General features: G+C 38.4%; 1 long non-coding RNA gene across 1 annotated transcript; it reads left to right on the forward strand.

Moving 5' to 3' along the window:
* The first annotated feature begins 2,110 nt into the window (after positions 1-2,110).
* LOC142162863 (uncharacterized) lies at positions 2,111-6,948 on the forward strand. Its single transcript, XR_012694340.1, has 2 exons — positions 2,111-2,906; positions 6,685-6,948. It is a non-coding gene; the product is annotated as an uncharacterized LOC142162863 (long non-coding RNA).
* The last annotated feature ends 1,900 nt before the right edge of the window (positions 6,949-8,848 follow it).

The following is an 8,848-nucleotide window of genomic DNA, read 5'->3' on the forward strand; positions in this document are numbered from 1 at the left end:
TGATGAATCTTTCTCCTAATATAACAAAAGAGGACCTAGTCTGATGAACTTTCTCCTAGGATAAAAATCTTAGTCTGATGAATCTTTCTCCTAAGATAGGAAACCTAGTCTGATGAATTTTCTCCTAGGATAAAATCTTAGTCTGATGAATCTTTCTCCTAAGATACCAAAAAAAAGACCCAGTCTGACGAATTTTCTCCTAGGATCAAAATCTTAGTCTGATGAATCTTTCTCCTAAGATAGAAAACCTAGTTTGATGAATTTTCTCCTAGGATAAACGTCTTAGTCGAATGAATCTTTCTCCTAAGATACCAAAAACAAAAGAAAAAAAAGAGAGAAAAAAGAGACCTAGTCTGACGAATTTTCTCCTAGGATCAAAATCTTAGTCGGATGAATATTTCTCCTAAGATATAAATTAGAAAACCTAGTCTGATGAATTTTCTCCTAGGATCAAAATCTTAGTCTGATAAATCTTTCTCCTAAGATAGAAGACCTTGTCTGATGAACGTTCTCATAGGATAGAAATCTTAGTCCGATGAACCTTTCTCCTAAGATACCAAAAATGAAGTAAAATAGAGACCTAGTCTGATGAACTTTCTCCTAGGATCAAATTCTTAGTCTGATGAATCTTTCTCCTAAGATAGAAAGCCTAGTCCGATGAATTTTCTCCTAGGGTAATAATTTTTGAAAAAAAGGAAGTCTGAATTTGAAAAAAAGGGGGAGTCATTTTTTAATTTTCTTAAGATTATCAATGTTTAGTTTTCTTGAAATCAGGGGGCCCCGCTTGGAGAATAGGGCCAATTTTTACTTTAGTCAGCCTTAGTTTATAGTTTTCTGCAAGCTCCCGTTTAGGAGACGCACATCCTAGTCGAGTCATTAATTTTACTCTCATCATTGCATCCTTCATCAGCAGCACATGTGATTTATAGTTTTGTTAACACTCACAGATGTTCCCAATATCAAACTGGGGCAAGAAAACTTCTTTGTTTTATCTGTTTTGTTGTAATCAGACGCCCACCTAGAGAACAAGGGAAGACAACTCAAGTTTCAAGGGAAAGCAGTTTCGAAGGAAGACAACTCAAGTTTCAAGGGAAAGCAGTTTCGAAGGAAGACAATTCAAGTTTCAAGGAAAAATGGTTCAAGGTGCAAGGGAAAACAGTGTCAAGCAACAAAAAAAGACAGTTCAAGTTCAGCAATCAGGCGCCCACCTGGAAAAAAAAGGAATTCAATTCATAATGCAATTCAGGCCAGCAACAAAAGAAGCTCGCATCAAGAATGCGAGTCAGCAGTCCTAGATGATCAACAGAAGTTAGTCACAATCCAGAATAAAAAGAAAAAAAACAAAAAAACAAAAAGAAAGACAGGAAGTGAATCCAAATGTAGAAGTTAATGAAAGATGTGAGCTGCTCAAGACAAGGCCGAGGTCACAAGCTCTGCATGTCCCGTCTTGGTTTGAAAAGCTGAAGAAGATTGAACCAACACCTGCGGCTAACAAGCATCAAGATTCAGATCAGGGTCTGCATGAAGAACCAACCAAGACTCAAGATCAAGCTTCAGAAGACTCATAGATAGGAATCTTGTAACTCGTAGCTGATAGTCTTAGTAAGTTTATTTTATTTTATTTTTTATTTTGATGTAATAACGGGACCGCGGACCGGAACCTCATTGGAACGACACCTCGACCAGCTCTCCACCTCGGTACTCCATTACCTCACTCACCTCTGAACTACACGTGGCTTGATTCCTTTATAGCCAAGGATATGTAGGCAGCATAGATACCAGGGCTCGGTCACATTCCCCATTTCTCTTAGTTTTGATCTCTTTAAATAAGGGTCGGGTCAAAAAACCTGTCTAGTCGTTCTTTGTCTGAAAACTATTCGCGTTTCCAGTCAAAGAGGGGCAGCTGTAGACATGTGATTTTTGACCCTCCCCAAGATTTTCCATATTTTAGCATGTAAATATTTAATTTAGCCCTAATATAGCTATTTCAACTCATTTTTACTTTTTTACTTTATTTTATTACAAGAAAACGAAAATTACCAAAAATAAATAGGTTCATTAATATTTTGTAGTCATTTTTAATCTTGAAAAATACCAAAAAAATATATAGTTTTGTTTTAGCGGCAAGTCTTATTTTAATGGTTATTTTACTTAAGTAGGATTAATTTAAATAAGATCGTATTTTATTCTCGTTCGTGGGAAAAGAATAAAATTTGGGCTCGAGCAACCCATTTTTAGGCCTAATTTTGAACCTAGCCCATAATTTCTAAGCCCATTCCCTGAGCCCAATACCCTTAACACCTTTTTTAAAACCTAGGGACCTAAGGAAAAAGCTGAAGAGGAGCCGCAAGAAAATAGAACGCCCCTACCCTCCAATATTCTCCTATATGAGCTTCTATATTCCAACTCTAGCTATTACGATTACATTATGACTAAGTATTTGGGATGACGATTAGAGATAGGATTTTCAAATTACACCTCCACATGTCATCTTCTTCTTCGGTTTCTGAGAAATCAGGCCAACGACTAGATTTTTCCTTCTCCAATCTTCACGCTCGTCAGTTCTGCTAGCAACGATCATTGCTATTGTACAAATCTTGGCTTGGTGGTACTATATTATTAATATACTGAAAAAGGTAATTTGGAGTTAGTGTGCCGTTCGAGTCATCGAGTTTGAGGTTCCGACGTGGTCTTGGTTCCAGATTTTGTTCGAATTTCTTGGAATATTAGCTTGAAGCTTTTGTCCGGTGCTTGTCTATGTTGTAAAGCTTTGTTAGAGAAGCTTTTCTCTATTCAATCAGAGAATACATTTTTGGCTTCATCAAAGGATGTTGTATTTGTGGTTGGCTATCCGTTTAGAAGAGATACCACATCTGTGACTAAGGGAGTGTTTTTCAAGAATTGAGGTTTGTTTTCTGTTGTTCACATTTCAATTAAGGTAGTATTAGTTTATTCCTTGGCTGATGGTAACTATCTCTAGATGGTTTTACTTAAATATTTTGATCATTACTCTTGCTTGGACCAATGTGGGTTTTGAACTATTCAATCTTAAAGGATAATATTTTCTAGAATTTAGATTAATAAGTGGATAAGGTTAGGAAAAGAAACTTGTGTAGGTAATGCACGATGGCCACAACTGTTGCCAATTCACTGTGTACAACTATAACAGATTTAATTGCTTAAAGTGAGTGCGCTGTAGAGGAAAAATGATTTGTTTTCCCACGTTAGTTTGTATTTCATGTTGGTTTACTTTTCCATTTGTTTAGTCATAGAAATCATCACAACTACGGGTACGGTTTCCGTGATGTGGTTGTGATACCTAATTTCAAATTAGATCTAAATAGAAGCATTCTTAGTTTGCTTAGTGAAATACAATTCTTTTAATAAAATTGAGGTGTGCCGTGCCAAACAAAATCTCAAAATGCATGGCTCTCATTTAATTAATACTTGAATCCTTAGAAATCGAGGCGCACCATTTAGTTGAACTTCCATGGCCCTCGCAAAGATGAAAGTGCGTAGTTGCTTTATGCGCGCTATTTTAAAAATTACCTTCCTGAACTCGTGTGTACATTTCATGTGACCCAAATCCAAATCTCAATAATGTTAAATAAAATGTGTCTCAGACTGCGGGTGCATTTCATGTGGCGTGGTCCAAAGACGTGTTTTAGATGACGTTGAAATCTTCTTAAAATTAATTAAAAGCGTTTAATAAAGTTAAAATGTACCATAGGCTAAAACATGTGTTAAAATCAGATAATAGGCCGATTATAATAGTTTAAGCAACCGTGCTAGAACCACGGAATCCGAGGGTGCCTAATACCTTCCCTCGGGTTAACAGAATTCCTTACTTAGAATTTCTGGTTCACAAACTTCAAAAGGAAAGTCGAATTTTCCTCAATTTGGGATTTAGAATTGTAACGACCCGACCGGTAGTTTTAAACTTTTGCACTTTGATCGCCAGTTCCCGGGCATGACTTACCCCGTGTAACGTATTATGACTGATGTAGATCGTTGGTTTTGATTTTCAGGAAAAATTAGAATGAATTTGAAGGAACAGTCTCAGTTGAAAGCTTTGAATTTGAAAGGTTTGACTAAGAGTTGACTTATTTGTATATGAGCTCGGATCGGAAATTTTATGATTTAGATAGCTTCGTTGGGTGATTTATGACTTAGGAGCGTGATCGGAGTGCATTTTGGAAGTCCGTGGAAGGATTTGGCTTGAATTGGCAAAGTTAATATTTTGGCATATTCCGGTTGATAGGTGAGATTTTTATCCGATGGTCGGAATGAAATTTTGAGAGTTGCTGTAGCTTCGTTATGTCATTTGTGATGTGTGTGCAAAATTTTAGGTCATTTGGACGTCGTTTGGTCGACCTTTTGATCGAATTCGGATTTCGGAAGTTTTGGAATTCTTAGGCTTGAATCCGAGGGTGATTTGATGTTTTGATGTTGTTTTGAGCGTTCCGAAGGTTGGAACAAGTTTGAATTATGTTATGGGGTGTGTTGGCATGTTTGGTCGGGGTCCCATGAGGCTCGGATATATTTTGGAAGAGTTTTTGGAAGATTTTGACGTTTTGAGCATAAACATGTAATGATCCAAAGGTCCATTTTTAGTTCTAGAGATCGAAATTTGATTTCGAAACTTCCAAAATTTTGATAATGTATTATAGGACTGATCCAGAAAGTTTGGTCTAATTTCATCAAGTCACGATTGGGTTTTTGACACGAAATATGAGTTAATTATTTAACGAGCGAAATGGGTATTGAACTGAGAAAATGAGCTCCGAATTGAGTTTCGAGTGAAGGGCTATGTTTGTATTATTATTTGTGACTCATAGGAACAAGAATCATCGAATTCCGAGTTCGTATGATGGAGTTAAAGCCTTTTAGTGAAAAGAAAAGCTGTTGCAATTTTCTGGGCAGTTTCTGCATTTTTCGCACGTGTGAACAGTGATCGCTCCTGCGTGAACAGTACGTGAACAGTAAAAACGTATGAACAGTACCCCCGAAAATTCTGGACAGTTTTAAGTCCAGTAGTCCGATTTTTGGTCATTATTTTTGACTGCCAAGCTCGGGTTTTGGGCAATTTTGAGCAAGAAATCACGGGAATTCTTGGGGTAAGTGTTATTGAATCCCTTGTGATTTTATTTCATGAATAAATCTTCATTTTTGGCGTTAGATTATTGATATTTGAAGAGAAATGGAGGAATTTTCTAAAATTCCATAAAGATGAATTTTTAATATTTGAAAGCCAATCCGATGTCGGATTTTGGTAAAATTTATTTGGTTGGATTCGTGGTTGGATTGGTGTTCATATTCCGTGATATTTGTCATATTCCGAGATGTGGGCCCCACGGGTGAATTTTGAGTGCAATTTCGGATTTTTAATGGAAAATGTAGAATTTCATATGGAATTAATTCCTATAATTTTTATTAAATGAATCGAATTATTGTGGCTAGATTCGAGAATTTGGAGGTCGATTTGAGAGAAAAAGGCATCGCGAGCTAGAGGATTAGCCGGTTCGAGGTGAGTAATGATTGTAAATGATGTCCTAAGGGTTTGAAACCCTGGATTTGCACATCGTAGTGCTATATTAAGGTGAGACACGCGCTGGATGATGAGCGCGGGGTATTTTACTACCGGGGATTGTGACTTGGTCCATCCCGATTGATGATTTTACGCATATTTGATTGAAACTTATTTGTTATCATCATGATTTGGGCTGATTGCCATACTTGGGCTTCGTGCCAATTATTTGAATCCTTCGAGAATTTTTATCACTATTTCCTCACTGTTTTGACTTATATTTAAACTCAGTCCTGTTTATAATTATTGTTTTACAAACTCAGCCGCTTTTATGCAGATTTTAAAACTCAAATGATATTTCTAAATGGTATTTTGGGCTGGGAACTACTGTTTTACAAATGCCCGAGGGGCTTATGATGATTTCCGGACTGAGTGTGGCCAAGGGCCATATGTGAGGATATGCCGAGTGATATGAGGCCGAGGGCCTGAGATACTTTATATGCCACGTGGTGGCTTGAGTGATGTGAGACCGAGGGCCTGAGATACTTTATATGCACGTGGTGGCTTGAGTGATGTGAGGATATGCTGAGGGATGATTCCACGAGGTGGCTTGATATTGCGCTTGGGCCGTAAGGGGCCCCTCCGGAGTCTGCACACCCATAGTGAGCGCGGGTACCCATTGTTCTGAGTGATTGATACTATGCCCGAGAGGCTGATATGAGTGATTGTGAGGTAGCCCGAGTGGCTGATACTATTCTGAGAGTTAGCCCGAGGGGCTGTTACTGATCTGATATTGAGCCCGATGGGCTGTTACTGTTCTGATATTGAGCCCGAGGGGCTGGCACTGTTCTGATATTGAGCCCGAGGGGCTGGTTCTGTTGATATTATGCTCGAGGGGCAGTTTGTTGTACATGTTTTGCCCGAGGGGCCGTTTACATTTCTATCATTTTTGTTACTCACTTGTAAACTACTTGCTTTACTTGTTGGAAAAAAGAAATTTTCACTTGATTTCTCACTGCTTTACTATTTAAAGTGATTTTACTACTTCAGTATGGAATACCTTGTGTTTTTGCGTGATTTCTTGCTTTCAGTCTTTATTTATTATTATTAATCACTGAGTCGGAGTACTCACATTACTCCCTGCACCTTGTGTGCAGATTCAGGTATGTTTTGGCTGATCGGAGGCACAGTCATTAGGGTTTAGCAAGGTAGCTGTCGACGTTCACAACACTGCTTTTCTCTCTCCTCATTTCATTAGTTTGTATTTGTACACTCCAAGCATTCAGTTGTATTTATACCCTAGTAGATGCTCGTGACTTGTGACACCCCGGTTAGGTTGTGTCGGGTTGTGCTTCTGTTAATTATATCATTAAATCATATTTAAACTGTTTATTAATATTTAACTATTTTTGAAAAGGCGATATGGGTTTGTTGGCTGGCCTTGTCTTCACGAGAGGCGCCATCACGACAGGAGCGGGGTTTGGGTCGTGACAAGTTGGTATCAGAACCTTGGTTACGTAGGTCTCATGAGTCATGAGCAAGTTTAGTAGAGTCTCGCGGATCGGTACGGAGATGTCTGTGTTTATCCTCGAGAGGCTGCAGAACCTTTAGGAAAACTCACATTCTTGAATTCTTATCGTGCGTCCTTTGATTCAGCTTGAAGTGTAACTCTTTGAATTCCTTCCACGCATTCGTATGCGCACGTGAGCGCTCAGTATCAGATGTGCCTTGATGGTTTGTGATTTCCCGATTGAGGGGCGATGTGTTATCTCTATAAGTTGATGTTGGGCCAATCTGAAGGACTTGAGGCCGGATATTTGCCTATGGATTGAGCACCAAGGTGCTGATTGTGTGAGCAAGTGTTTTGAACTTATATGTTCGGTATTGTCCCTATTAGTGGAAGTGACGATTGAGTAACTATGTGATGAGTATGTTAGTACTGCGAGATGTATCCATATGATTTGGAAACGACAAGAAGGGTCTGCTGGAGGGTAGAAGAACTATTATGTACTTGAATTCCATCTTGATTCGAGGTATAGCCCCGAGTTGTAGGCGTGTGAAGAATCTTTTCATGTTTCCCAGTTGTGAGTGAAGTAAAAAAAAAATTCATATTGCGGTATGAGTTTAGACTCAGGAAGACTAAGTGACTGCGTACAGTTCATGATGCTGGAAGGTATACATAAATGTTAGTTAAGACGAAGCGGCTGGGTTATCTCCTGCAAAGTGTTCTGGAGTTGTGTGATCTTTATGTTGTCTGTTAGAAGATCCCATTTACAAGTGAAATATATATGTGAATTTAATTTGGGTCGCTTAAGAGAGTGAGTTTAATTGTTATGAGAGTAAATACGAGATTTGTAGAAGATATTAAGTACCAGATGGTCTGTGTTCCACGAGCTTATGAAGGATTGAGTTAATCTCACTATGGTATTATGGCAGCAATAAAGCGTATGTGTTATGAGTTATGGTGCGTGTTTGACCTATGGCTTTGAGCCAAGTGGGGGAGTCCGCTATTGAATAGTTGATTGCACGGTTATGTACTCTAATGGTCCCAGTTCGAGGCACATTTGTGAATCAGTTATGGCTCGAGTAAAGGAAATTTCAATAAGGCTATGTTATGCTTTATGGGTGTACGAGAATCGGGAAATGACTTGAGTTGTGGTTGTTAAGGAATGCTCGGTGTATAGGGCAAGAATTTGCTTGGTTATATTGGAATGAGGTCACATTCTGCAGTGTCAGAGTGCTAATGAAACATAGGTTGTTCGGTTCGTTTAATCAATCTAACTACGGTTTGAGTAGTGTGGATGACTCTAGAGAATGGTCCTATTGTGTTCAAAACTCTACATGCAATAATTGGAGGCTTCTAAGTTGTACTTACGGATAGAAACTGAGTTTTCAGTGGAAGATGACAAGACTTGTGGTATTTTCTATATTAATTATGGGATTTTATATATCAGTATCGGGAAGGTGAAGGTAATGACAATTTAGATAGATGGGGTATCTTGATAGTAGACCAAATCGGTATGGTAAGGATATGATTAATTCCTTGTGTGTGTTTGAGGTAATGAGTTCCTACATCTATTTTGCAAAAATTCTCTTGGGTTTTGATGGCTTGCTTAGCTTGGTCTAGTCAGAAGGATTCAATCCTGGCAGTTGAATTTGCGCAAATGGAATTGGGAGAGTTCTTATTGATTTCTACCATGGTTGGAGAGGTGCAATTTCTCCGAGTGTGAGAAGCATAGGATATGTAATGATTTTTCTTCTAGATGGGATCAATGGAAGTTCTTGTCTAGATGAGTTACAGTTCAGTTCTGAAAGGAAGTT

This window comes from Nicotiana tabacum, chromosome 8 (assembly GCF_000715075.1).
Source record: "Nicotiana tabacum cultivar K326 chromosome 8, ASM71507v2, whole genome shotgun sequence".
NCBI lineage: Eukaryota > Viridiplantae > Streptophyta > Magnoliopsida > Solanales > Solanaceae > Nicotiana > Nicotiana tabacum.